Below are 14,446 nucleotides of genomic sequence, written 5' to 3' on the forward strand. Positions count from 1 at the left end.
TCCATAAGGGCGGACAGTGAGGGTCCGTGCACTTTATACACTGTCTATAAGGGCGGACAGTGAGGGTCCGTGCACTTTATACACTGTCTATAAGGGCGGACATTGAGGGTCCGTGCACTTTATACACTGTCTATAAGGGTGGACAGTTAGAGTCCGTGCACTTTATACACTGTCTATAAGGGTGGACAGTGAGAGTCCGTGCACTTTATACACTGTCTATAAGGGCGGACAGTGAGGGTCCGTGCACTTTATACACTGTCCATAAGGGCGGACAGTGAGGGTCCGTGCACTTTATACACTGTCTATAAGGGCGGACAGTGAGAGTCCATGCACTTTATACACTGTCTATAAGGGTGGACAGTGAGGGTCCGTGCACTTTATACACTGTCTATAAGGGCGGACAGTGAGAGTCCGTGCACTTTATACACTGTCTATAAGGGCGGACAGTGAGAGTCCTTGCACTTTATACACTGTCTATAAGGGCGGACAGTGAGAGTCCATGCACTTTATACACTGTCTATAAGGGTGCACAGTGAGAGTCCGTGCACTTTATACACTGTCTATAAGGGCGGACAGTGAGAGTCCGTGCACTTTATACACTGTCTATAAGGGCGGACAGTGAGGGTCCGTGCAATTTATACACTGTCTATAAGGGCGGACAGTGAGAGTCCGTGCACTTTATACACTGTCTATAAGGGTGGACAGTGAGAGTCCGTGCACTTTATACACTGTCTATAAGGGTGGACAGTGAGAGTCCGTGCACTTTATACACTGTCTATAAGGGTGGGCAGTGAGAGTCCATGCACTTTATACACTGTCTATAAGGGCGGACAGTGAGAGTCCATGCACTTTATACACTGTCGATAAGGGTGGGCAGTGAGAGTCCGTGCACTTTATACACTGTCTATAACGGTGGACAGTGAGAGTCCGTGCACTTTATACACTGTCTACAAGGGCGGACATTGAGAGTCCGTGCACTTTATACACTGTCTATAAGGGTGGACAGTGAGAGTCCATGCACTTTATACACTGCCTATAAGGGCGGACAGTGAGAGTCCATGCACTTTATACACTGTCTATAAGGGTGGACAGTGAGAGTCCGTGCACTTTATACACTGTCTATAAGGGTGGGCAGTGAGAGTCCATGCACTTTATACACTGTCTATAAGGGTGGACAGTGAGAGTCCGTGCCCTTTATACACTGTCTATAAGGGTGGGCAGTGAGAGTCCATGCACTTTATACACTGTCTATAACGGTGGACAGTGAGAGTCCATGCACTTTATACACTGTCTATAAGGGCGGACAGTGAGAGTCCGTGCACTTTATACACTGTCTATAAGGGTGGACAGTGAGAGTCCATGCACTTTATACACTGTCTATAAAGGCGGACAGTGAGAGTCCATGCACTTTATACACTGTCTATAAGGGTGGACAGTGAGAGTCCATGCACTTTATACACTGTCTATAAGGGTGGGCAGTGAGAGTCCATGCACTTTATACACTGTCTATAAAGGCGGACAGTGAGAGTCCATGCACTTTATACACTGTCTATAAAGGCGGACAGTGAGAGTCCATGCACTTTATACACTGTCTATAAAGGCGGACAGTGAGAGTCCATGCACTTTATACACTGTCTATAAAGGCGGACAGTGAGAGTCCATGCACTTTATACACTGTCCATAAAGGCGGACAGTGAGAGTCCATGCACTTTATACACTGTCTATAAGGGTGGACAGTGAGAGTCCATGCACTTTATACACTGTCTATAAGGGCGGACAGTGAGAGTCCATGCACTTTATACACTGTCTATAAGGGCGGACAGTGAGAGTCCATGCACTTTATACACTCTGAGGGCGGACAGTGAGAGTCCGTGCACTTCATACACTGTCTATAAGGGCGGACAGTGAGAGTCCATGCACTTTATACACTGTCTATAAGGGTGGACAGTGAGAGTCCATGCACTTTATACACTGTCTATAAGGGTGGGCAGTGAGAGTCCATGCACTTTATACACTGTCTATAAGGGTGGACAGTGAGAGTCCATGCACTTTATACACTGTCTATAAGGGCGGACAGTGAGAGTCCGTGCACTTTATACACTGTCTATAAGGGTGGACAGTGAGAGTCCATGCACTTTATACACTGTCTATAAGGGCGGACAGTGAGAGTCCGTGCACTTTATACACTGTCTATAAGGGCGGACAGTGAGAGTCCATGCACTTTATACACTGTCTATAAGGGTGGACAGTGAGAGTCCATGCACTTTATACACTGTCTATAAGGGCGGGCAGTGAGAGTCCGTGCACTTTATACACTGTCTATAAGGGCGGACAGTGAGAGTCCATGCACTTTATACACTGTCTATAAGGGCGGACAGTGAGAGTCCATGCACTTTATACACTGTCTATAAGGGTGGACAGGGAGAGTCCGTGCACTTTATACACTGTCTATAAGGGCGGACAGTGAGAGTCCGTGCACTTTATACACTGTCTATAAGGGCGGGCAGTGAGAGTCCATGCACTTTATACACTGTCTATAAGGGTGGACAGTGAGAGTCCGTGCACTTTATACACTGTCTATAAGGGCGGGCAGTGAGAGTCCGTGCACTTTATACACTGTCTATAAGGGCGGACAGTGAGAGTCCATGCACTTTATACACTGTCTATAAGGGCGGACAGTGAGAGTCCATGCACTTTATACACTGTCTATAAGGGCGGACAGTGAGAGTCCATGCACTTTATACACTGTCTATAAGGGTGGACAGTGAGAGTCCGTGCACTTTATACACTGTCTATAAGGGCGGACAGTGAGAGTCCATGCACTTTATACACTGTCTATAAGGGCGGACAGTGAGAGTCCATGCACTTTATACACTGTCTATAAGGGTGGACAGTGAGAGTCCGTGCACTTTATACACTGTCTATAAGGGCGGGCAGTGAGAGTCCGTGCACTTTATACACTGTCTATAAGGGCGGACAGTGAGAGTCCATGCACTTTATACACTGTCTATAAGGGTGGACAGTGAGAGTCCATGCACTTTATACACTGTCTATAAGGGCGGACAGTGAGAGTCCATGCACTTTATACACTGTCTATAAGGGTGGGCAGTGAGGGTCCGTGCACTTTATACACTGTCTATAAGGGCGGACAGTGAGAGTCCATGCACTTTATACACTGTCTATAAGGGCGGACAGTGAGAGTCCATGCACTTTATACACTGTCTATAAGGGTGGACAGTGAGAGTCCGTGCACTTTATACACTGTCTATAAGGGCGGAAAGTGAGAGTCCATGCACTTTATACACTGTCTATAAGGGCGGACAGTGAGAGTCCATGCACTTTATACACTGTCTATAAGGGCGGACAGTGAGAGTCCATGCACTTTATACACTGTCTATAAGGGTGGACAGTGAGAGTCCGTGCACTTTATACACTGTCTATAAGGGCGGAAAGTGAGAGTCCATGCACTTTATACACTGTCTATAAGGGCGGACAGTGAGAGTCCATGCACTTTATACACTGTCTATAAGGGCGGACAGTGAGAGTCCATGCACTTTATACACTGTCTATAAGGGCGGACAGTGAGAGTCCATGCACTTTATACACTGTCTATAAGGGCGGACAGTGAGAGTCCGTGCACTTTATACACTGTCTATAAGGGCGGACAGTGAGAGTCCATGCACTTTATACACTCTGAGGGCAGACAGTGAGAGTCCATGCACTTTATACACTGTCTATAAGGGCGGACAGTGAGAGTCCGTGCACTTTATACACTGTCTATAAGGGTGGACAGTGAGAGTCCGTGCACTTTATACACTGTCTATAAGGGTGGACAGTGAGAGTCCGTGCACTTTATACACTGTCTATAAGGGTGGACAGTGAGAGTCCGTGCACTTTATACACTGTCTATAAGGGTGGACAGTGAGAGTCCGTGCACTTTATACACTGTCTATAAGGGTGGACAGTGAGAGTCCGTGCACTTTATACACTGTCTATCAGGGTGGACAGTGAGAGTCCGTGCACTTTATACACTGTCTATAAGGGCGGACAGTGAGAGTCCATGCACTTTATACACTGTCTATAAGGGCGGACAGTGAGAGTCCATGCACTTTATACACTGTCTATAAGGGTGGACAGTGAGAGTCCATGCACTTTATACACTGTCTATAAGGGTGGACAGTGAGAGTCCGTGCACTTTATACACTGTCTATAAGGGCGGACAGTGAGAGTCCATGCACTTTATACACTGTCTATAAGGGTGGACAGTGAGAGTCCGTGCACTTTATACACTGTCTATAAGGGCGGACAGTGAGAGTCCGTGCACTTTATACACTGTCTATAAGGGTGGACAGTGAGAGTCCATGCACTTTATACACTGTCTATAAGGGCGGACAGTGAGAGTCCGTGCACTTTATACACTGTCTATAAGGGTGGACAGTGAGAGTCCGTGCACTTTATACACTGTCTATAAGGGCGGACAGTGAGAGTCCATGCACTTTATACACTGTCTATAAGGGCGGAAAGTGAGAGTCCGTGCACTTTATACACTGTCTATAAGGGCGGACAGTGAGAGTCCGTGCACTTTATACACTGTCTATAAGGGCGGACAGTGAGAGTCCGTGCACTTTATACACTGTCTATAAGGGTGGACAGTGAGAGTCCGTGCACTTTATACACTCTGAGGGCGAACAGTGAGAGTCCGTGCACTTTATACACTGTCTATAAGGGTGGGCAGTGAGAGTCCATGCACTTATACACTGTCTATAAGGGCAGACAGTGAGAGTCCGTGCACTTTATACACTGTCTATAAGGGCGGACAGTGAGAGTCCGTGCACTTTATACACTGTCTATAAAGGCGGACAGTGAGAGTCCGTGCACTTTATACACTGTCTATAAGGGTGGACAGTGAGAGTCCATGCACTTTATACACTGTCTATAAGGGTGGACAGTGAGAGTCCATGCACTTTATACACTCTGAGGGCGGACAGTGAGAGTCCGTGCACTTTATACACTGTCTATAAGGGCGGACAGTGAGAGTCCATGCACTTTATACACTGTCTATAAGGGCGGACAGTGAGAGTCCATGCACTTTATACACTGTCTATAAGGGCGGACAGTGAGAGTCCATGCACTTTATACACTGTCTATAAGGGCGGACAGTGAGAGTCCGTGCACTTTATACACTGTCTATAAGGGCGGACAGTGAGAGTCCGTGCACTTTATACACTGTCTATAAGGGAGGACAGTGAGAGTCCATGCACTTTATACACTGTCTATAAGGGCGGACAGTGAGAGTCCGTTCACTTTATACACTGTCTATAAGGGTGGACAGTGAGAGTCCATGCACTTTATACACTGTCTATAAGGGCGGACAGTGAGAGTCCGTGCACTTTATACACTGTCTATCAGGGAGGACAGTGAGAGTCCATGCACTTTATACACTGTCTATAAGGGCGGACAGTGAGAGTCTGTGCACTTTATACACTGTCTATAAGGGTGGACAGTGAGAGTCCATGCACTTTATACACTGTCTATAAGGGTGGACAGTGAGAGTCCATGCACTTTATACACTCTGAGGGCGGACAGTGAGAGTCCATGCACTTTATACACTGTCTATAAGGGCGGACAGTGAGAGTCCATGCACTTTATACACTGTCTATAAGGGCGGACAGTGAGAGTCCGTGCACTTTATACACTGTCTATAAGGGCGGACAGTGAGAGTCCGTGCACTTTATACACTGTCTGTAAGGGCGGACAGTGAGAGTCCGTGCACTTTATACACTGTCTATAAGGGTGGACAGTGAGAGTCCATGCACTTTATACACTGTCTATAAGGGCGGACAGTGAGAGTCCGTGCACTTTATACACTGTCTATAAGGGCGGACAGTGAGAGTCCGTGCACTTTATACACTGTCTATAAGGGAGGACAGTGAGAGTCCATGCACTTTATACACTGTCTATAAGGGCGGACAGTGAGAGTCCGTTCACTTTATACACTGTCTATAAGGGTGGACAGTGAGAGTCCATGCACTTTATACACTGTCTATAAGGGCGGACAGTGAGAGTCCGTGCACTTTATACACTGTCTATCAGGGCGGACAGTGAGAGTCCGTGCACTTTATACACTGTCTATAAGGGAGGACAGTGAGAGTCCATGCACTTTATACACTGTCTATAAGGGCGGACAGTGAGAGTCTGTGCACTTTATACACTGTCTATAAGGGTGGACAGTGAGAGTCCATGCACTTTATACACTGTCTATAAGGGTGGACAGTGAGAGTCCATGCACTTTATACACTCTGAGGGCGGACAGTGAGAGTCCATGCACTTTATACACTGTCTATAAGGGCGGACAGTGAGAGTCCATGCACTTTATACACTGTCTATAAGGGCGGACAGTGAGAGTCCGTGCACTTTATACACTGTCTATAAGGGCGGACAGTGAGAGTCCGTGCACTTTATACACTGTCTGTAAGGGCGGACAGTGAGAGTCCGTGCACTTTATACACTGTCTATAAGGGTGGACAGTGAGAGTCCATGCACTTTATACACTGTCTATAAGGGCGGACAGTGAGAGTCCATGCACTTTATACACTGTCTATAAGGGTGGACAGTGAGAGTCCATGCACTTTATACACTGTCTATAAGGGTGGACAGTGAGGGTCCATGCACTTTATACACTCTGAGGGCGGACAGTGAGAGTCCGTGCACTTTATACACTGTCTATAAGGGCGGACAGTGAGAGTCCGTGCACTTTATACACTGTCTATAAGGGTGGACAGTGAGAGTCCATGCACTTTATACACTGTCTATAAGGGCGGACAGTGAGAGTCCATGCACTTTATACACTGTCTATAAGGGCGGACAGTGAGAGTCCATGCACTTTATACACTGTCTATAAGGGTGGACAGTGAGAGTCCATGCACTTTATACACTGTCTATAAGGGCGGACAGTGAGGGTCCGTGCACTTTATACACTGTCTATAAGGGCGGACAGTGAGAGTCCATGCACTTTATACACTGTCTATAAGGGCGGACAGTGAGAGTCCGTGCACTTTATACACTGTCTTTCAGGGCGGACAGTGAGAGTCCGTGCACTTTATACACTGTCTATAAGGGAGGACAGTGAGAGTCCATGCATTTATACACTGTCTATAAGGGCGGACAGTGAGAGTCCGTGCACTTTATACACTGTCTCTCAGGGTGGACAGTGAGAGTCCATGCACTTTATACACTGTCTATAAGGGCGGACAGTGAGAGTCCGTGCACTTTATACACTGTCTATCAGGGCGGACAGTGAGAGTCCATGCACTTTATACACTGTCTATAAGGGAGGACAGTGAGAGTCCATGCACTTTATACACTGTCTATAAGGGCGGACAGTGAGAGTCCATGCACTTTATACACTGTCTATAAGGGTGGACAGTGAGAGTCCGTGCACTTTATAGACTGTCTATAAGGGTGGACAGTGAGAGTCCGTGCACTTTATACACTGTCTATAAGGGTGGACAGTGAGAGTCCATGCACTTTATACACTGTCTATAAGGGTGGACAGTGAGAGTCCATGCACTTTATACACTCTGAGGGCGGACAGTGAGAGTCCGTGCACTTTATACACTGTCTATAAGGGTGGACAGTGAGAGTCCATGCACTTTATACACTCTGAGGGCGGACAGTGAGAGTCCGTGCACTTTATACACTGTCTATAAGGGCGGACAGTGAGAGTCCATGCACTTTATACACTGTCTATAAGGGCGGACAGTGAGAGTCCGTGCACTTTATACACTGTCTATAAGGGTGGACAGTGAGAGTCCATGCACTTTATACACTGTCTATAAGGGTGGGCAGTGAGGGTCCGTGCACTTTATACACTGTCTATAAGGGTGGACAGTGAGAGTCCGTGCACTTTATACACTGTCTATAAGGGCGGACAGTGAGGGTCCGTGCACTTTATACACTGTCTATAAGGGTGGACAGTGACAGTCCGTGCACTTTATACACTGTCTATAAGGGCGGACAGTGAGAGTCCGTGCACTTTATACACTGTCTATAAGGGTGGACAGTGAGAGTCCATGCACTTTATACACTGTCTATAAGGGCGGACAGTGAGAGTCCGTGCACTTTATACACTGTCTATAAGGGCGGGCAGTGAGAGTCCATGCACTTTATACACTGTCTATAAGGGCGGACAGTGAGAGTCCGTGCACTTTATACACTGTCTATAAGGGTGGACAGTGACAGTCCGTGCACTTTATACACTGTCTATAAGGGCGGACAGTGAGAGTCCGTGCACTTTCTGCACTCTGAGGGCGGACAGTGAGAGTCCGTGCACTTTATACACTGTCTATAAGGGCGGACAGTGAGAGTCCGTGCACTTTATACACTGTCTATAAGGGTGGACAGTGACAGTCCGTGCACTTTATACACTGTCTATAAGGGCGGACAGTGAGAGTCCATGCACTTTATACACTGTCTATAAGGGCGGACAGTGAGAGTCCATGCACTTTATACACTGTCTATAAGGGCGGAAAGTGAGAGTCCGTGCACTTTATACACTGTCTATAAGGGCGGACAGTGAGAGTCCGTGCACTTTATACACTGTCTATAAGGGCGGACAGTGAGAGTCCGTGCACTTTATACACTGTCTATAAGGGTGGACAGTGAGAGTCCGTGCACTTTATACACTCTGAGGGCGAACAGTGAGAGTCCGTGCACTTTATACACTGTCTATAAGGGTGGGCAGTGAGAGTCCATGCACTTATACACTGTCTATAAGGGCAGACAGTGAGAGTCCGTGCACTTTATACACTGTCTATAAGGGCGGACAGTGAGAGTCCGTGCACTTTATACACTGTCTATAAAGGCGGACAGTGAGAGTCCGTGCACTTTATACACTGTCTATAAGGGTGGACAGTGAGAGTCCATGCACTTTATACACTGTCTATAAGGGTGGACAGTGAGAGTCCATGCACTTTATACACTCTGAGGGCGGACAGTGAGAGTCCGTGCACTTTATACACTGTCTATAAGGGCGGACAGTGAGAGTCCATGCACTTTATACACTGTCTATAAGGGCGGACAGTGAGAGTCCATGCACTTTATACACTGTCTATAAGGGCGGACAGTGAGAGTCCATGCACTTTATACACTGTCTATAAGGGCGGACAGTGAGAGTCCGTGCACTTTATACACTGTCTATAAGGGCGGACAGTGAGAGTCCGTGCACTTTATACACTGTCTATAAGGGAGGACAGTGAGAGTCCATGCACTTTATACACTGTCTATAAGGGCGGACAGTGAGAGTCCGTTCACTTTATACACTGTCTATAAGGGTGGACAGTGAGAGTCCATGCACTTTATACACTGTCTATAAGGGCGGACAGTGAGAGTCCGTGCACTTTATACACTGTCTATCAGGGCGGACAGTGAGAGTCCGTGCACTTTATACACTGTCTATAAGGGAGGACAGTGAGAGTCCATGCACTTTATACACTGTCTATAAGGGCGGACAGTGAGAGTCCATGCACTTATACACTGTCTATAAGGGCAGACAGTGAGAGTCCGTGCACTTTATACACTGTCTATAAGGGCGGACAGTGAGAGTCCGTGCACTTTATACACTGTCTATAAAGGCGGACAGTGAGAGTCCGTGCACTTTATACACTGTCTATAAGGGTGGACAGTGAGAGTCCATGCACTTTATACACTGTCTATAAGGGTGGGCAGTGAGAGTCCATGCACTTATACACTGTCTATAAGGGCAGACAGTGAGAATCCGTGCACTTTATACACTGTCTATAAGGGCGGACAGTGAGAGTCCGTGCACTTTATACACTGTCTATAAAGGCGGACAGTGAGAGTCCGTGCACTTTATACACTGTCTATAAGGGTGGACAGTGAGAGTCCATGCACTTTATACACTGTCTATAAGGGTGGACAGTGAGAGTCCATGCACTTTATACACTCTGAGGGCGGACAGTGAGAGTCCGTGCACTTTATACACTGTCTATAAGGGCGGACAGTGAGAGTCCATGCACTTTATACACTGTCTATAAGGGCGGACAGTGAGAGTCCATGCACTTTATACACTGTCTATAAGGGCGGACAGTGAGAGTCCATGCACTTTATACACTGTCTATAAGGGCGGACAGTGAGAGTCCGTGCACTTTATACACTGTCTATAAGGGCGGACAGTGAGAGTCCGTGCACTTTATACACTGTCTATAAGGGAGGACAGTGAGAGTCCATGCACTTTATACACTGTCTATAAGGGCGGACAGTGAGAGTCCGTTCACTTTATACACTGTCTATAAGGGTGGACAGTGAGAGTCCATGCACTTTATACACTGTCTATAAGGGCGGACAGTGAGAGTCCGTGCACTTTATACACTGTCTATAAGGGAGGACAGTGAGAGTCCATGCACTTTATACACTGTCTACAAGGGCGGACAGTGAGAGTCTGTGCACTTTATACACTGTCTATAAGGGTGGACAGTGAGAGTCCATGCACTTTATACACTCTGAGGGCGGACAGTGAGAGTCCGTGCACTTTATACACTGTCTATAAGGGCGGACAGTGAGAGTCCATGCACTTTATACACTGTCTATAAGGGCGGACAGTGAGAGTCCATGCACTTTATACACTGTCTATAAGGGCGGACAGTGAGAGTCCGTGCACTTTATACACTGTCTATAAGGGCGGACAGTGAGAGTCCGTGCACTTTATACACTGTCTGTAAGGGCGGACAGTGAGAGTCCGTGCACTTTATACACTGTCTATAAGGGTGGACAGTGAGAGTCCATGCACTTTATACACTGTCTATAAGGGCGGACAGTGAGAGTCCATGCACTTTATACACTGTCTATAAGGGTGGACAGTGAGAGTCCATGCACTTTATACACTGTCTATAAGGGTGGACAGTGAGGGTCCATGCACTTTATACACTCTGAGGGCGGACAGTGAGAGTCCGTGCACTTTATACACTGTCTATAAGGGCGGACAGTGAGAGTCCGTGCACTTTATACACTGTCTATAAGGGTGGACAGTGAGAGTCCATGCACTTTATACACTGTCTATAAGGGCGGACAGTGAGAGTCCATGCACTTTATACACTGTCTATAAGGGCGGACAGTGAGAGTCCATGCACTTTATACACTGTCTATAAGGGTGGACAGTGAGAGTCCATGCACTTTATACACTGTCTATAAGGGCGGACAGTGAGGGTCCGTGCACTTTATACGCTGTCTATAAGGGCGGACAGTGAGAGTCCATGCACTTTATACACTGTCTATAAGGGCGGACAGTGAGAGTCCGTGCACTTTATACACTGTCTTTCAGGGCGGACAGTGAGAGTCCGTGCACTTTATACACTGTCTATAAGGGAGGACAGTGAGAGTCCATGCATTTATACACTGTCTATAAGGGCGGACAGTGAGAGTCCGTGCACTTTATACACTGTCTCTCAGGGTGGACAGTGAGAGTCCATGCACTTTATACACTGTCTATAAGGGCGGACAGTGAGAGTCCGTGCACTTTATACACTGTCTATCAGGGCGGACAGTGAGAGTCCATGCACTTTATACACTGTCTATAAGGGCGGACAGTGAGAGTCCATGCACTTTATACACTGTCTATAAGGGCGGACAGTGAGAGTCCATGCACTTTATACACTGTCTATAAGGGTGGACAGTGAGAGTCCGTGCACTTTATAGACTGTCTATAAGGGTGGACAGTGAGAGTCCGTGCACTTTATACACTGTCTATAAGGGTGGACAGTGAGAGTCCATGCACTTTATACACTGTCTATAAGGGTGGACAGTGAGAGTCCATGCACTTTATACACTCTGAGGGCGGACAGTGAGAGTCCGTGCACTTTATACACTGTCTATAAGGGTGGACAGTGAGAGTCCATGCACTTTATACACTCTGAGGGCGGACAGTGAGAGTCCGTGCACTTTATACACTGTCTATAAGGGCGGACAGTGAGAGTCCATGCACTTTATACACTGTCTATAAGGGCGGACAGTGAGAGTCCGTGCACTTTATACACTGTCTATAAGGGTGGACAGTGAGAGTCCATGCACTTTATACACTGTCTATAAGGGTGGGCAGTGAGGGTCCGTGCACTTTATACACTGTCTATAAGGGTGGACAGTGAGAGTCCGTGCACTTTATACACTGTCTATAAGGGCGGACAGTGAGGGTCCGTGCACTTTATACACTGTCTATAAGGGTGGACAGTGACAGTCCGTGCACTTTATACACTGTCTATAAGGGCGGACAGTGAGAGTCCGTGCACTTTATACACTGTCTATAAGGGTGGACAGTGAGAGTCCATGCACTTTATACACTGTCTATAAGGGCGGACAGTGAGAGTCCGTGCACTTTATACACTGTCTATAAGGGCGGGCAGTGAGAGTCCATGCACTTTATACACTGTCTATAAGGGCGGACAGTGAGAGTCCGTGCACTTTATACACTGTCTATAAGGGTGGACAGTGACAGTCCGTGCACTTTATACACTGTCTATAAGGGCGGACAGTGAGAGTCCGTGCACTTTCTGCACTCTGAGGGCGGACAGTGAGAGTCCGTGCACTTTATACACTGTCTATAAGGGTGGACAGTGACAGTCCGTGCACTTTATACACTGTCTATAAGGGCGGACAGTGAGAGTCCATGCACTTTATACACTGTCTATAAGGGCGGACAGTGAGAGTCCATGCACTTTATACACTGTCTATAAGGGCGGACAGTGAGAGTCCATGCACTTTATACACTGTCTATAAGGGCGGACAGTGAGAGTCCGTGCACTTTATACACTGTCTATAAGGGCGGACAGTGAGAGTCCATGCACTTTATACACTGTCTATAAGGGCGGACAGTGAGAGTCCATGCACTTTATACACTGTCAATAAGGGTGGACAGTGAGAGTCCATGCACTTTATACACTGTCTATAAGGGCGGACAGTGAGAGTCCATGCACTTTATACACTGTCTATAAGGGCGGACAGTGAGAGTCCATGCACTTTATACACTGTCTATAAGGGCGGACAGTGAGAGTCCGTTCACTTTATACACTGTCTATAAGGGCGGACAGTGAGAGTCCATGCACTTTATACACTGTCTATAAGGGTGGACAGTGAGAGTCCGTGCACTTTATACACTGTCTATAAGGGCGGACAGTGAGAGTCCATGCACTTTATACACTGTCTATAAAGGCGGACAGTGAGAGTCCATGCACTTTATACACTGTCTATAAGGGCGGACAGTGAGAGTCCATGCACTTTATACACTGTCTATAAGGGTGGACAGTGAGAGTCCATGCACTTTATACACTGTCTATAAGGGCGGACAGTGAGAGTCCGTGCACTTTATACACTGTCTATAAGGGCGGACAGTGAGAGTCCGTGCACTTTATACACTGTCTATAAGGGTGGACAGTGAGAGTCCATGCACTTTATACACTGTCTATAAGGGTGGACAGTGAGAGTCCATGCACTTTATACACTGTCTATAAGGGTGGACAGTGAGAGTCCATGCACTTTATACACTGTCTATAAGGGTGGACAGTGAGAGTCCGTGCACTTTATACACTGTCTATAAGGGTGGACAGTGAGAGTCCGTGCACTTTATACACTGTCTATAAGGGCGGACAGTGAGAGTCCGTGCACTTTATACACTGTCTATAAGGGTGGACAGTGAGAGTCCATGCACTTTATACACTGTCTATAAGGGTGGACAGTGAGAGTCCGTGCACTTTATACACTGTCTATAAGGGTGGACAGTGAGAGTCCATGCACTTTATACACTGTCTATAAGGGTGGACAGTGAAAGTCCGTGCACTTTATACACTGTCTATAAGGGCGGACAGTGAGAGTCCATGCACTTTATACACTGTCTATAAGGGTGGACAGTGAGAGTCCATGCACTTTATACACTGTCTATAAGGGCGGACAGTGAGAGTCCGTGCACTTTATACACTGTCTATAAGGGCGGACAGTGAGAGTCCATGCACTTTATACACTGTCTATAAGGGTGGACAGTGAGAGTCCATGCACTTTATACACTCTGAGGGTGGACAGTGAGAGTCCGTGCACTTTATACACTGTCTATAAGGGTGGACAGTGAGAGTCCGTGCACTTTATACACTGTCTATAAGGGCGGAAAGTGAGAGTCCGTGCACTTTATACACTGTCTATAAGGGCGGGCAGTGAGAGTCCGTGCACTTTATACACTGTCTATCAGGGCGGACAGTGAGAGTCCGTGCACTTTATACACTGTCTATCAGGGCGGACAGTGAGAGTCCGTGCACTTTATACACTGTCTATCAGGGCGGACAGTGAGAGTCCGTGCACTTTATACACTGTCTATCAGGGCGGACAGTGAGAGTCCGTGCACTTTATACACTGTCTATCAGGGCGGACAGTGAGAGTCCGTGCACTTTAT

Source organism: Heptranchias perlo, unplaced genomic scaffold, assembly GCF_035084215.1.
Source record: "Heptranchias perlo isolate sHepPer1 unplaced genomic scaffold, sHepPer1.hap1 HAP1_SCAFFOLD_848, whole genome shotgun sequence".
Classification (NCBI taxonomy): domain Eukaryota; kingdom Metazoa; phylum Chordata; class Chondrichthyes; order Hexanchiformes; family Hexanchidae; genus Heptranchias; species Heptranchias perlo.